This window comes from Pinus tabuliformis, chromosome J (genome assembly GCF_031772625.1).
Source record: "Pinus tabuliformis cultivar Carrire ecotype Pingquan chromosome J, CPIR1, whole genome shotgun sequence".
NCBI classification, from domain to species: Eukaryota; Viridiplantae; Streptophyta; class Pinopsida; order Pinales; family Pinaceae; genus Pinus; species Pinus tabuliformis.
In genome coordinates, this window is record NC_142295.1 from 1526258879 (window position 1) to 1526275489 (window position 16611).

The following is a 16611-nucleotide window of genomic DNA, read 5'->3' on the forward strand; positions in this document are numbered from 1 at the left end:
GGAAATCAACTGCAGTTAATAAATTTATTGTTGGGAGCTACTGAAGTGGTCCATTACTCCATCTGGAGTTCTCTACCTTGATCTGTGGAACACCTGACACATAGCCATCAGAAGCTTGATGGAAGCTTGGCTATAAATTTATCTATTTGGTCGCCAAGCTTGTATCTCAATTCCTTTAGTTTTTTACACCATCTAGTTGAGATAGCAAAGCTTGGAAGTGCCTTCAGACTTTCTGTATTTTTTCTTTTTGCTTGGATTGAAGCTGGAGTGCTGAAGTAAAGAAGCAAGTGGACTGTGGTTTGCATCAAGAACATCACCAATGGCTGGAGGTAATTTATATTTCTGGGCATTAAATTTTAACGATTCTTTGAGTTTTTCCGCATACAGAATCGTTGTTGAAATTATAAATTTATCATTTGGTATCGGAGCATCAACATTTATCTCTGCCTTGGTGTGTGATTCGAATACTTTGAAGTGCTTTGTATTTGTATTTTTTTGTGCGCGTTAATGATTATATGGAAATTAGTCAAAACTGACAGCAAGTACATTTCGGATTGGTTGAAGTATTGAGTCAAGTATAAGGAATTTAGTTAAACCTCACACGCAACACAGTCTAGGTTATTTGCGGGCCCATATTTAATTACATTGTAGAATTCCGGAAATATTTGGGAATGTGATGGAGACCTGTTAATTCCATGACTGTAGATTATAGCCAAGCTTCTTCCCACAGAAAAGACATGAAAACTATATTTTCAATACGTTGTGTAATTGCATTTGACTGTAGAATAAGTGGTTCACACAGATATTAGTGGACAGATTCCTCTTATTATATAGTTAAGAGTAATCGACAATTATACGTTTATGAAAGGTTGGTTAACTTTGAAGTTAACTCATCCTATGATGAGAGATAACGTGAATGTGGGAGACTTTGTTTATGATACACGCACTTAGTAGGGGTTTAATAATGACGGAGTTTTATTCAAAAATTTTACTGCGATTGACTGAATAATGAGCGTGAAACAACCTTGCTTGCAATTCAAGATTTTGAAAGCTAGTTACCTTTCTTTAATCGAACGCGTACTGAATAATGTTCTCAGCGCTGCATTCGCTTCATTGAAATTTAATTTAAATTTAAATTTAATTTTATTTATCTTGTGAGCAAAATAGCTTGTTTGCTGGTCTATTTTTTGTTTTGTTTATAAATTGAACAATCAATTTGCAGTCATTTACGGTAATGCTGACTGCTTTAACCTTAATTTTGATTTTGTGAAGAATTATTACAGTTATATGGAGTTTATTTAAAATGTCATTTTGACTTACTCCTTTCAGTAAACATTATTTTTTCTCTCTGGTTAAGTTTTGTTTATGCAACAAAATTAATGTCTAGTGATCCACATAATATTAATTAATTAGAGAATAGCCACAACATCTTTAATTAAATAAAATTATATATTTTGATTGGTTAGATCACATAAAGATTATTTAGACATTAAATTGTAATTAATTAGACTAAATATAATAAATTTTATCGCACAGGAATTTTTATTATATTTATGTAATTAATTAGGATAAAATTTCATAACCTACCCACAGGAGTTATGAATTAATAAGTTTTATCATAAAGTTTTATTGAATCTGTTTGAATTGAAAATTTAGCCCACAGGCAATTTTTATGTCATTAGATTCAATTTTTTAGCATGATTTACATTAGTAAAACATGAAAGTTTATTAAGCCTCAATTTTAACATAAGCATGTGATTTTTTAATTTTGATGCAGTAGTACAACCTGCAAATTTCTCTGAAATTCGTTGTGACATTCCCGAACTTAAGGGAGATAACTATAAGGTTTGGAAGGAGAGGATTCTCGTTCATTTAGGGTGGATGGACATAGATTATGCTATTAGGAAAGATGAACTATCGGCACTCACTAATACTAGCACTACAGCGGACATCACGCTTTATGAACGATGGGAGCGATCCAATCGTCTAACCATGATGTTCATTAAGACTAAAATTTCAGCTGGTATTCGTGGTTCTGTTGATCAGCATGAAAAGGTCCGAGACTTGTTGAAGGCCATTGATGATCAATTCGTCACTAGCAAGCACCCTAATCATGAAGTTCTCATCCCTAAGGCTCACCAGTGTGAAAGGTGTGTGCGAGCACATCATGCAGATCAGGTACACTGTGGCTCAATTGAAGAAACTCGAGGTTGATATATCGGAGTCCTTCCTAGTGCACTACATCCTGAACACCCTTCCGCACCAATATGGACCTTTCAAAATCTCATACAACACACATAAGGATAAATGGTCAATTAATAAACTCATGACCATGTGTGTTCAAGATGAAGAGAGACTGGTGATGGAACTGGGAGAGAGTGCAATGCTGGCAACGCGTGGAAAGGGAAAATCTCAAGCCAATCGGAAAGGGAAAGGTAAAGTACCTCCCCAAGCCGATATCAAGAAGGATTCCAAGTGTTTCTTCTGTAAAAAGAAGGGACACATGAAGAAGGAATGCGCCAAATTTCAGAAATGGCTTGCGGACAAAAGTAATTTAATCTCATTTGTTTGTTAGGAATCTAATATGGTTAACGTTAATATTAACACATGGTGGATTGATTCTGGATCAAAAATTCACATTTCGAATTCCTTGCAGGGTTTGCAAAACCTAAGGAAGCCAGTGGGAAGTGAGCAAAGCATCTTATCAGGAAACAAGATGGGCTCGCATGTGGAAGCTATAGGAACATGTTATTTAACTTTAAGCACTGGTTTTGTTTTGGAATTAGAAAAGACCTTTTATGTTCCAAGTTTTTCTAGAAACTTGATTTCAGTTTCAAGGCTTGTACCTTTTGGATATTCCTTAAACTTTTCAGAAAAATCTTTCAGTCTATTCTATAAATCTGATTATGTTGGGAATGGTATTTTGTCTAATGGTCTTTACTGCATTAATTTACAAAACAATGTCACTTATGATTCAATGCATGTTCACACTGGCACTAAAAGATGTGTTATTAATGAAGATTCTTCTAAATTATGGCACCGGAGACTAGGTCATATCTCCATAGAAAGAATTAAAAGATTGGTAAATGAAGGGGTACTTAATACTCTGGATTTTATTGATTTTGAGACTTGTGTGGACTGCATAAAGGGAAAGCAGACCAACCAGTCAAAGAAAGGTGCCAATAGGAGTTCGGACATATTAGAGATCATACATACTGATATATGTAGTCCAGACATGGACTCACATGGGCAGAGATACTTCATCTCCTTTATAGATGATTACTCACGATATATGTATCTCTACATGCTTCATAAAAAGAGCGAAGCATTAGATGCCTTTAAGATCTTTAAGGCTGAAGTAGAGAAAGAATGTGGCAAGAAAATTAAAATTGTGAGATCAGATAGAGGTGGAGAATATTATAGTAGATACACAGAAGATGGACAAGCACCTGGGCCATTTGCTAAATTTCTTCAAGAGCATTGGATCGTTGCCCAATACACCATGCCTGGTTCACCCGACCAGAATGGTGTAGTAGAAAGAAGAAATCGAACATTATTGGACATGGTGCGGAGTATGCTTAGCAGCTCCAATCTTCCTAAATCCTCGTGGACTGAAGCACTTAAGATGGCAGTGTATATATTAAACCGAGTTCCAACCAAGGCAGTTCCTAAAACGCCATTTGAATTATGGAAAGGTTGGAAACCGAGTTTGCGACATATGCGCGTTTGGGGATGTCCGTCTGAAGTGAGAATTTATAATCCACAAGAGAAGAAGTTGGACCCAAGGACCATTAGTGGGTATTTCATTGGATATGCTGAAAGGTCTAAAGGTTACAGATTTTATTGTCCATCTCACAGCACTAGGATTGTGGAATCAAGAAATGCAAAGTTTCTTGAAAATGACTTGATCAGTGGGAGTGATCAAACCAGAAACATAGTTTCTGAGAATGATCATTCAGAATCTCAACCTTCCACTTCAAGTGATAGATTGGTTATTATTCATAGCACCCCTCAAGTACAAAGTGGTGTTGAACAACCAATTGTTGAAGTTCCACAAGCTGCTGACGATGTTCCAGTAGATCAAGGAGTTCAAGAGTTGCCAAGAACTTTTGAACAACAAGTTGAACCACATACTTCTCAGGAAGATGATGGTACAACATTAAGAAGATCTACTAGACCAAAGAGATCAGCAATTCCTAATTATTATGTTGTGTATCTGCAAGAATCTAACTACAACATTGGAGCCGAAAATGATCCCGAGTCATTTTCACAAGCCATGAGTTGCAAAGAATCAGAACTATGGTACAATGCCATGAAGGAAGAGATGAATTCCATAAAGAGTAACGAAGTCTGGGATCTTGTTGAGTTGCCTAATGGTGCAAAAGCCATTGGATGTAAATGGGTCTTTAAGACAAATAAAGACTCATTGGGCAACATTGAGAAATACAAGGCAAGACTTGTTGCTAAGGGATTCACTCAGAAAGAAGGAATCGACTACACGGAGACCTTTTCTCCTATATCTAAGAAAGATTCCTTGCACATAATTATGGCATTAGTAGCTCATTTTGACTTGGAGTTGCAACAAATGGATGTGAAAACGGCTTTTCTTAATGGAGATCTAAAGGAGGAGGTTTACATGAAACAACCTGAAGGATTCCCCTCTAGTGATGGTGAGCAATTGGTTTGTAAGCTCAAGAAGTCATTATATGGTTTAAAACAAGCATCCCGCTAATGGTATTTGAAATTCCATAATGTAATTTCTTCTTTTGGTTTTGTAGAAAACATTATGGATCAATGTATATACCTGAAAGTTAGTGGGAGTAAAATTTGTTTTCTTGTTTTATATGTGGATAACATTTTGCTAGCAACCAATGATAAGGGTTTGCTACATGAGGTGAAACAATTCCTCTCTAAAATTTTGATATGAAGGATATGGGTGAGGCATCTTATGTCATTGGCATTAAGATCCATAGAGACAGATTTCGAGGCATCTTGGGTCTGTCACAAGAAACCTATATTAATAAAATTTTATAGAGATTTCGGATGAAGGATTGTTCACCAAGTGTAGCTCCCATTGTGAAGGGTGATAGGTTCAATTTAAACCAATGCCCGAAGAAAAACCTTGAAAGGGAACAAATGAAGAACATTCCATATGCTTCTGCTGTCGGAAGCCTAATGTATGCTCAAGTCTGCACAAGACCTGACATTGCATTTGTTGTGGGAATGTTGGGACGATATTAGAGTGATCCAGGTTTAGACCACTCGAGAGATGCAAAGAAAGTAATGAGGTACCTTCAAGGAACCAAAGACTACATGCTTATGTATAGACGGACGGACAACTTGGAACTAATTGGCTACTCAGATTCTGACTTTGTTGGATGTGTTGATTCACGCAAATCAACATCAGGTTACATTTTATGATGGCCGGTGGAGCTGTATCATGGAGGAGTGCCAAGCAGACCTTGATTGCCACTTCCACTATGGAAGTCGAGTTTGTCTCATGTTTTGAGGCTACTTTACATGGTGTATGGCTTAAGAGTTTCATTTCTGGACTTAGAGTTATGGATTCTATCTCTAAGCCATTGAGAACATATTGTGATAATTCAGCTGCTGTTTTTATGGCTAAAAACAACAAAAGTGGGAGTCAAAATAAACACATCGACATTAAGTATTTAGCTATAAGGGAACGTGTTAAATAAAAGAAAGTAGTCATTGAGCACGTCAGCACTGAGTTGATGATCGGTGATCCTTTGACTAAGGGCATGCCACCATTTAAATTCAAGGATCATGTAATGAATATGGGACTTGGTTCCATTATGTAGTTTCTCATTGTATGGACAATGTTATTTTAACGAAATTCTTAATTATTGTGATGTTTTTTCTCATATTTATGTGCACTTTAAGTTGATTTGAGAAAATTCATTGAAGAAGGACCAAGAATAAAGATAAGGTTTATTCACTAAGAAATTGTTGCCACATAAATTATAATAAGAATAAATACATAGTAATACATGGAAGATAATACTCGTCATTAGAGGACTTATCGCCATGATTCATGTATCTATTACTTAATACAGATTATCAATGGGTTTTAAGTTGAGACATTAAGTTTGGAAGTATGGACCAAGTGGGAGAATGTTAAGCTCCATTAATTTTTTTGACAACTGCTGCCTACAATTCTGGAATCCAACTGCAGTCTTTCCTTAATTTCTGGAAACCAACTGCAGTAATTTCCTTAAATTAAGGAAATCAACTGCAGTTAATAAATTTATTGTTGGGAGCTACTGAAGTGGTCCATTACTCCATCTGGAGTTCTCTACCTTGATCTGTGGAACACCTGACACATAGCCATCAGAAGCTTGATGGAAGCTTGGCTATAAATTTATCTGTTTGGTCCCCAAGCTTGTATCTCAATTCCTTCAGTTTTTTACACCATCTAGCTGAGAGAGCAGAGCTTGGAAGTGCCTTCAGACTTTCTGTATTCTTTTCTTTTTTCTTGGATTGAAGCTGGAGTGCTGAAGTAAAGAAGCAAGTGGACTCTGGTTTGCATCAAGAACATCGCCAATGGCTGGAGGTAATTTATATTTCTGGGCATTAAATTTTAACGATTCTTTGAGTTTTTCCGCATACAGAATCGCTGTTGAAATTAAATAAATTTATCATTTATATGTATATGATCTGCCCAAAATATTCAATGCAGAACTGGTAGATCAATGCCACAGCCTGATTCCATGGCTCAGTCTCTGTGATTATTTTACCAACAGAGTAATGGGGAAACCGATCGAAATTTTTTATAAGCAGCGGTTTTAGACTCATCAATATGCGCTAGAGCTCAAATTCAATTCCAGAATCTCAAGGCACCCATGTCTGCTTTATGATCCTGCAGAGGCAAATTTGTTCTACATTCCCTATTACGCAGGTCTCGATGTGCTGAGATGGAATTTCAGGGAAAATAACAGTCCCGAGAAGCGAGACGAACTAGCCGTGGAACTTGTGGAGGAGACACGGAGGCGGAGATCATGTTCTGGTTCTGGGTAAGATCTCGTGGGATTTTAGGAGATCGAGGGATGATGATCAATAGGGCAACATGTTGTTACACCTTCCTGAAATGAAGTCTGTTACCAAGCTTTTGATTGAACGCCATCCATGGGATATGAATGAAATTGGAGTCCCACATCCCACTTTCTTCCATTCTCGTTCTGATGAAGATATTTGGCAATGGCAACGGCAGATCAAGACAAGCCAGAGACCCCATCTGATAAGCTTTGCAGGTAACCCAAGACCCAATAGTACAAAATCCATTCATTCCGTCCTCATCGAACAGTGTTTAGGCAAACCAGAGAGTTGCAATTTTTTGAACTGCAATTCCCGCGTTTTCCTAGGGCACAAAAACACAGTGAAGCTCTTCATGCAATCCGAATTCTGCCTTCAGCCTCCTGGTGATAACCCTACTCAGCGATCCCTGTTCGATTCTCTTATAGCTGGGTGCATTCCTGTGTTGCTCAATCCATTTACAACATATTATCAGTATCCATGGAATCTTTATGTTAATGAGAGCTCCTATTTATTTTACATAGCAGAAGAGACTGTTGAAGAAAATAATATAAATGTGATAGAGTCTCTTCAGAAAATAACAGAGGAACAGAGCAAGAAAATGAGAAAGACCATAATCCAGGAAATTATGCCTGCTCTGGTTTATGGTGACACAGATTCAATATTTAAGGTTTTCCACAATGCATTTATGATTTCTTTGAATAATATTCTTTGGAAAACAACTAATCCCTCCAAGGATGAATCCATTTGAATCCATGATGCATTCCATTATGGGGGACAATGCATCTGAGTTGAGTAAAAATTTTGGACTTTACATACAACTAAGCTCTTGTAAAAAATTGTTTTGAACTGAGGATATATGAACAATCAAACGTTTATGGATTTTGTATTTGCAAATAAAGGAATTGAAATGGGCCAGGCAATTGTTATAGGCGCTATCTCCACGATTCATAGTGCAAAAACTGAAGTGGAGTCTGCACCCAGCAACTTCTGTTTGCTGGATGTTATTTAGTTATGTAGTCAAGAACATAGTTACTGGTTGTTATTTAGTTATGTATTCATGAACATAATTATCGACATCTTCTTTGGTTTTAGTCTGGTGGTTAAAAGCTACCAAAACCAAAGTTTTATACCGATCGGACCTCCAAACTACACAAATGCATATGTATGTGTTTTCCTTATCAGGGATTAAGAAAACTGTTCAATGTCTAGAATTTAATTTCATGTATTTCTCTCTTTTAATATCATAAAATGTACAAATTAAATCTATTCAATGTATCCATGATGTGTAGATTGCGTATTACTTTAATTGTGCATGGTTTAGTTCAGATTATTGTATCATGGAGTAGGAAGTATGGCATTGGATGAGGTGGAGTAATTTTGAAACGGTCAATCGATGGATTTTTTATTATATTGAACTAACAATACATAGTTCAATGTTCAAAATATCCAAAATATCTCTTTTCAAATGTCTCCATGTTCGATATTCCAAGTATATACAAATTCTACCTGCTACAACATTCAACAAATACAAAATATCAAAACTATATATCTAAAGCCATATAGAAAGCATATAATGGGCCAGAGTATCCATGTGCACCCAGCAAAAACAGAGAATCCGCAATGCCAACCACCGATCGATCCTGCAAGTCATACCATGGGATAAGTAGATATCAGTAATAACAGAGGAAATAATTGAATGCAGAGATTAAAACGGTAAAACCGAAGGCAAATTTTCAATTAGGTTTTATTGGAGAAAATAATGCATCTCCTCTTCCACTTACCTTTGTTCTTGTTAGGGCGACAGTTAAAATATTGTATAAAAAATGGGGAACTGCCAACATAAAGATGAAAGATGTGGAGTTGATGCATGCCGCTTTGAGAAACCAAAGGATACTTAACCTAAATACAAAGAAGCAGAGTTATTAGATAAATCATAAAATCAAGATGGTTTAATTTCAAGATGGTCTAAATCACCTAGATCTCAGCAAGAAAATCAAACTTGGATAAAGAAACCATAAGACTAAGAATATGGTGTGGCCTTTACATGTGTGGAGCTACAATATCCACTATGCTCAGAATCAGCCAACAATAGCCCCAACTTTTTGGAGGCAATTGATAGTTGAACCCTGAAAATAAAATACATTTGTCATTAATTGCCTAACACATTTTGGAGGAAATTGATAGGGAAACCCTTGAAATAGAAAATGCTGAGAACATAATTAACCATCCTGATCAGGGAACAACTCCTTCTCAACCGAAAACAATACTTTGCAAGGTTGAAAAGGGGTTTGCTTTAACTAGAATCAACCTGACCGAACCTACATATCTACAATCACCCATTATAAATTAATTTATAGTGGTTAACATAAACGTATGTACACCAAAATTACTGTGATTTTTTTTAGCTATTTTTAAATTCTTTTATTCATTATAAAAATAATTAAAAAAAAATCAGTTAAACTTCAAATTCTAGGCCTGGTCTAATGCCATCTTTTTCTATTTTAGTTGATGTAACAGAACTTCTTTTAGCTCTATTCTAGTTGATGTAACATAACTTCTTTTTGTTATTGCTAATGTAAAAATTGCATTTTTCCTATCATTTTTATACAGATGTAATAATGGACTGTGTTTTTCCTTCTAACGGTCTGGTTAGCTTCGGGATTTGGCGTTCATCTCTCATAATTTCCTTTATGAAATATCAACTCTTTTCAAATCTATCTGTTAGCCAGCTGCTCTCACCATAACTTTGTCTTACACTGCCATTGCATTCAACAACTGAATTATGCACATGAAGAGTTGAAATGTTTCTACCTAGAAAAATAATAGGAATGCCATAACATCTTTACTATAGAAGTCCCACGAAGAAAAACCTGAGTCCAATGTACAATATTGAGTATTTCTCATACATTAACTCCTATCTGTACTGAAATTTTGAAGATTCCATACCTAAAATGTTACTGTTTTAGAAAAAAAATTGACAATCTTTAAAATAAACTACACCACATATCACAATATAAGCGAGAAATCATTGTTTGTTCGAAGCAAAAAGGGTTTTCTTACAGCGAAAGGTGGCTCCAGAGAAGGGTGACTTCCAAAAAATTACCATAGCAAAGTTAGGTGGAAGAACTGCAAAAATAAACCCAAGCTTGAGTTCTTAGCTACAAATGAAAAACTGTTATCAAATAAAGAGAATAAACGAGAAATTACTGTTTATTCACAGTTAAAAGGGTTTTCTTACTATGAAAGGTGAACGCTAATGGCTCCAGAGAAGGGTGTCTTCCAAAAAATTACCATAACCATGTCAGGTGGAAGAACTGCAAAAATAAACCTGAGGCTGATTTCTTAGCTATGAATGAAAAACGGTTATCAAAGAAACAAAATAGGCGAGAAATCACTGTTTTATTCGAAGCAAAAAGGTTTTCTTACCGTGAAAGGTGAACGCAGACCGTTAAATTGCCTCTCCCCTCGTTTCTTTGTAGCCTTGTTATCATTAGCCAGCCGAGTTCGACCATAGTCCAAAGAATAAACAAAAAGGGGAGAAGATGCACCAGCTACACCACCAGAAGCGAGGTTTCCAGCAAACCATTTCCAATAACCATCCTTGTCTTTCTTCAAATTAAAGAGTCTCTTAAAATAATCCTTGAACGCAAAGTTCAAATACTGAGTGGGAAAATAACGGATAACATTTGTATTGTCTCCTCTCCATAATGCAATGATACCTTCATTCTTCATTGTCTTAGCAAAACAATCCCCAATCCCTTTGCATTGTTCAACAAGACTTTGCACTCCGCAAGCCACCATAACTCTGTACAGGGGCCTGCAATAACTGTTTCAGAAACCCTGGAAAATGGAAGGTGAAGGGCACCATATGGACGGGTCATATACTATGTATCCTATTGAGTTGAAACTGTAAACTGTGATGGAGGTTCAATAAGATGGCAGACGATGGTTCTATCGTCTGACAATTCATCTAACGGTTCAGAGCCGTACACGGTGTCAGTTGGGGCAATTCTTTCCAAAGGGAAACCCTTACAACGTAACTATTTATGTTTAACAAATTTGAAAAAGGCGTAGTCTATCTTATAGATGAAATGGTTTTATTGGCTACTATTTTTTTCACTACCTTAGACAATCTCTAAATTGTTACCAGTTTGACTTGGTCCATTCCTTTTTTCCTCCATTTTTGTATGATTTTAACATTAATGGTGTGTGGTGGATTTTCCAATTCCGTGAAATTCAAATGCCAAATGAAAGATTTTTTTCCCTTGTTATCTCCATTTTTTTTCCTTTCCTCTTAGGTTTGCAACTCAGCTCCAGTGTGGCACAAAACTCTAGCAAGATTGATATTCGCCATTTGATTGTGGGTGAGGGGCATTACCATATTGCATGATGAATTAAGAAAATCGAACAACGTGATAAGGAATCGAAGCACATTATAGCCATTTGTAGACCATATCATAAGATAATGGTTGAACCATAGCAACAACATCATCATATATGAGGGTACTAGTCCTGTCCTTATAATATGGGATTAGATATCTGAGAACAAATAAATTGAATGCATTATTTTATTGAAAACATTTTACTTGAAATTATGGCGAAAGGCAAGCTAAGGATCAATAAAAAATAAATGAAAATAACGAAGCTTGTTGCAGTGGCACTAGTTAATGGTGTTCACTCAGAGACAATGATTACTTACTTTCATCCGTCAAAGTTTATTAAAGTAGAAAGGAAAAACATTAATTGACTAGTCCAAAAGTTCATAGGCCAAGATAGCAATGACAAGTAAAGAAAAGAAAGAACAAGGAAACATTGGCTACTAAGAAAGTAGTAATTGATCAAACAAAATATGTTTCAGTGGCTTCACCGAATCTTTTAATTGAACTGTAGATCCACCCATCAAACTTGTACCAAATGAAGTCTGCTCAACACTAACATCAACTTTAGTTGATTCCTTGCACGAACCTATTAACATTAGCTACAAAGTGGTGGAGACACTAGGAACCCATCCCGTACATCCACTATCAATCCCAACCCCTACACATGATATCTTTCTAGGAATGAATTATATAGATAATCTTGTTGATGATTGGATGAAAAAAAAAAATTCCTCTCCTAATGTTCTAAATGACCTATTTGATGATTCCTTGCACTGAAATAACAATTTTAACTGGGAGGAGGTGGAGGTGTTAGGAATCCACCTTGCCCATCCACTCTCAAGTCCAACTCATACACATGATACACACGATATATTTCCAAGGATGGATCATACCAATAATCTCTTTGATGATCTAACGAAAAACACATGATTTATTTTATGATGTTAGGAGCAACCTCTTTAAATATCTTAGTTTCTTCTAACAACATGAAATTCAAGAGGTAAAAATAATGTACAAATACTAAGATCATGAAATTCAAGAGGTAAAAATAATGTACAAATACTAAGATATTGAATAGCTTTTGGATTTTTTACAGAGCATAATTGACTATATGTGTGTGTTGCTCTTGTTTTCTTTTTGCACTAATGCATGGCTCATGTGTGTGTCTCACTATATGGATGCTTCAATATCAAAATATTTAATATAGTTCATTCAGGTTTACCATTGGAAGTTATCATCTTATTTAATTATTTTACAACAAAATTGAATAGTTCATATAAATTATTATCAAATTATAAAATTAGATGATGCATAATTAATTGAAATTGTTGTCATTATTACTACATGCATTGTTATTGTTGATGATTTTCAACACTAATTAAACCTACAAACCATTGCACATTTCAAAAATTAACCTCTCCTATAGTTATTTCTTAAAATTCCTAATAAGTGGGACCCCTCTTAAGAGAAAGAAGAAAACCTGGCCACAAGGGTGTTACTCCTGAAATCTAATTAATTTTCACTGCATGAATCATTTGTTTGGGGATTAATATTCATGTGTCTTTTTAATTAATTGTATGAACCAGTTCTTGAATATATGCACAAATGCATCAAGAAGTATATGTTATTATATGCTTATGATGTTAGATGGATTCAAAGTATAACTTTGGTTGGTCGATGTCAAATTGCTTCTATATATATAAACGGTATGTTTGGGTTCCACCTCGCAATCATGTGCTCACACTTTGTTAGTGGGTCATGAATGGATGTAATACGTTGATGTTTGGTTTGAAATAGTTTCAAGCAACCTTGGTGAGAGTGTATATATATATATGTGTGTGTGTGGGAGTACATTTTATAAATTTGATGTTTGATAGCGTGGCTCTAAAATTTATAATAGCTAAACTTTGACAGTCGGATTATTGTTGCTAAAATTGGATATATTGCTAGAAAATTTAATGTGACATGATTTGTGATCAATAGTGGTATGGTTATATTGTGGTTATTGAATGAAGTTTCGTACTTATGAAAAAATTGATCCATCTTAGCGAATGTCTATAGTGATTTGACATATTTTTAGTACGATGATGCCTATTGGGATTTTTCTTCATCGTTTTGATTGGCCTTGCCCATAGTTAAGAATTTTGACTCACCTTTCACATATTATGTATATTTGCATGGAATATTATCATCAGCTCTTGCTCGTTTAATGTTATGCTCTTAACCTGCAAGACGATACAAGAATACCAAATATGCACAGAAATATACCCACAACATAGAACAATGAGAAATAACAGCAGGTATTTTATTATTCAGAAAGTAATGTTCACTTGCCTCTTCGAGGGGGCAACCTCCAATAGAGCAGAGCTCGATTACAAAATAAGACACGATGGGAGTCTCTATCCTTTATATATGACTCATACATGCAATACCATGGAGCAATACCATGGTTCTTATTAATACCATCTATCTAATACCATGGCCCATTTGCAACTAACTGTGGTCCCGTCATTAAATGCGGGTTAACCACTTACAATTATTAATATGGGCTTTATTGACTCTTTACTTAACTATAACTATGACTCGATCCTACTACATAAATAAGGGGGTTAGGGTGGGACCCTAACATGCCCTCCCCCTTAAGAATAGCCTTGTCCTCAAGGCTGAAGCCGTGGAAACTGCTGAAGAATAGTGGCCAGTTCCCAGGATGCATCTTCCGGAGAGATGTCTTTCCACTTGATGAGGACTTCCTTGATCATGCGGCCACACAGGTGCTGTTCTCGTGTGTCGAGGACCTGTTCAGGTTGGAGCCAGATTGACCCTTCTTCATCCCATTCAGGTAGACTGGTTTGAATTCTGCAATTGTTCCCAATCACTTTCTTGAGGCATGAAACATGGAAAACTGGATGGATTTTTGTAGTGGGTGGAAAAGCTAGCTTGTAGGCCACTTCTCCAATGCATTGAAGTACTCGATACGGTCCGTAGAATTTTGGAGATAGTTTCTGACAACCCTTGTCTTTGAGTGATGTTTTCTTATATGGTTGCAGCCTCAAAAATACCTGATCACCTTCTTGAAATTGGCGTTCTGAGCGATGCTGGTCTACCTGTTGCTTCATGTGGTTTTGAGCTTGATGAAGATTCTCTCTAAGATGGGCGAGCATGGTTGTGCGGTTCTGTAGGAGTTGATCCATTGCTTGTACCTTTGAGCACCCCTTGATATAAGAAGTAGGGGAAGGAGGGAGTTGACCATAAACTGTTTCATAGGGAGTCACTTTGGTGGTGGCATGATAGTTGGTGTTATACCACCATTCAGCTAGAGGTAACCACTATACCCAAAGATGTTGCTTTTCTGAAGTGAAACACCTAAGATAAGTTTCCAGACATTTGTTGACTGCTTCAGTTTGACCATCCGTTTGTGGATGATAGGAAGTACTGAGTTTTAGTTGGGTACCTTGTAGCTTGAAGAGTTCCTGCCAAATACTGGTGAAGATCGGGTCACGATCAGACACAATAGAAGTGGGCATGCCATGCAATTTGAAGATCTGATGCATGAAAGATTGAGCAACCAAAGTCGGTGTAAAAGGGTGGGGTAGGGCGCAAAAATGAGCATACTTAGAAAGTCGGTCCACAACCAGCATGATGACTGACTTGCTTCCTGACTTTGGAAGACTTGTAATGAAATCCATAGAAACCTCCGTCCATATTGATGTCGGGATGGGCAATGGTTGTAGTGTGCTTGGTGCTTTGACTGTCTCCCCTTTTTGGCACTGACAAACATCGTATTCTGCTACAAAAGTAAGAATGTCCTTTTTCATGCTTGTCCAAAAAAATGATCTTCTAGTGCGAGTTCTGAAAGCCTGAATGTCCTACAGTGGGGGATGAGTGCAGCTCCACCAAAATGCGGCTTTTGAGGGTGGATGTTGGTGATATTACGACTCTGTCCTTGTAGCAAAGAATCTCATCCTGCCACAAGTAGCCCTTGGTGGAATTTGGATCCGCCTGTAATTGAGTAATGAGTTGGGAGAGCCAGGGATGTGAAAACCATTCCCTGCGAGCCTCTTCAATCCATTCTGGAATGGGAAGAGAAATTGTGAGCAGGGTACTTTCCTCCTCAAATTGGAAAGATAATGCATCTGCTACAATATTTTCACCCCCTTTCTTGTAAATGATCTCATAATCATCCCAGCATTTTGGCGAGCCATTTATTTTGTTGTGGTGAGGATAGGCGTTGTTCCAAAAAATATTTAAGACTATGATGGTCTGTGCGGATTTGGAAATGTCTCCCCAATAAGTAAGGTCGCCAGGTATCTACTACATGTAAGATGGCCATCATTTCATTCTCATAGGTAGATTGTCCCAAATTCTTCCCATTTAGTTGTTGGCTTGTGAAGGCCAAGGGTCGACCTTCCTGCATTAAGACCGCCCCAATACCCGTACCCGAAGCATCACATTCAATGACAAAAGATTTGGTGAAGTCGGGTAGTGCTAAGACTGGAGTGGAACACATGGCATTTTTGAGAGCTGTAAAGGCCTGTTGTGCTTCATCATTCAAGAGGAATGAATTTTTCTTGAGGAGTTGAGTGAGGGGTTTCGCAATGCGACCATAATTGTGGAAAAATTTGCGATAGTAGCCTGTGAGACCCAAAAATCCTCTCAGGCTCTTCAAGGTCTTAGGTTGAGGCCAATCCTGCATTGCCTGGATCTTTTTGGGGTCCACTCTGACACATTAACGCCCCACAATGTGGCCCAAATACTCAACTTCTTCCATGCCAAAAGAACACTTGGACATCTTAACAAATAATTTATGCTTGCGGAGCAGTTGCAAGAGCAGATCTACATGTTGAAGATGTGCAGCCCAAGTGCAACTGTAGATGAGAATGTCATCGAAGAAAACAAGGACAAATTTTCTGAGATATGGTTTGAGGAGGTGGTTCATAAGGCTCTGAAAATTAGATGGGGTGTTACAAAGAACGAATGACATGACCAAGAACTCATAATGGCCTTCATGAGTTCTGAAAGCAGTCTTTGGAATTTCGACTTCTTTCATGCGAATTTGGTGGTAGCCTGAGCAAAGATCCAACTTAGTGAAGAATTGATCCCCATTTAGTTCATCCAGCAAATCATCAACAACCGGGATAGGAGATTTATCTTTGACTATCAACTTATTGAGGGCCCT

General features: G+C 36.9%; 2 pseudogenes; one reads left to right on the top strand and one right to left on the bottom strand.

The window, feature by feature from the left end:
- Nucleotides 1-7108: 7108 nt before the first annotated feature.
- Nucleotides 7109-8065, top strand: LOC149233316 (putative xyloglucan galactosyltransferase GT20 pseudogene; annotated as a pseudogene).
- Nucleotides 8066-8597: 532 nt separating this feature from the next.
- LOC149233317 (ADP/ATP translocase 3, mitochondrial pseudogene) lies at nt 8598-10857 on the bottom strand (annotated as a pseudogene).
- Between the last annotated feature and the right edge of the window lie 5754 nt (nt 10858-16611).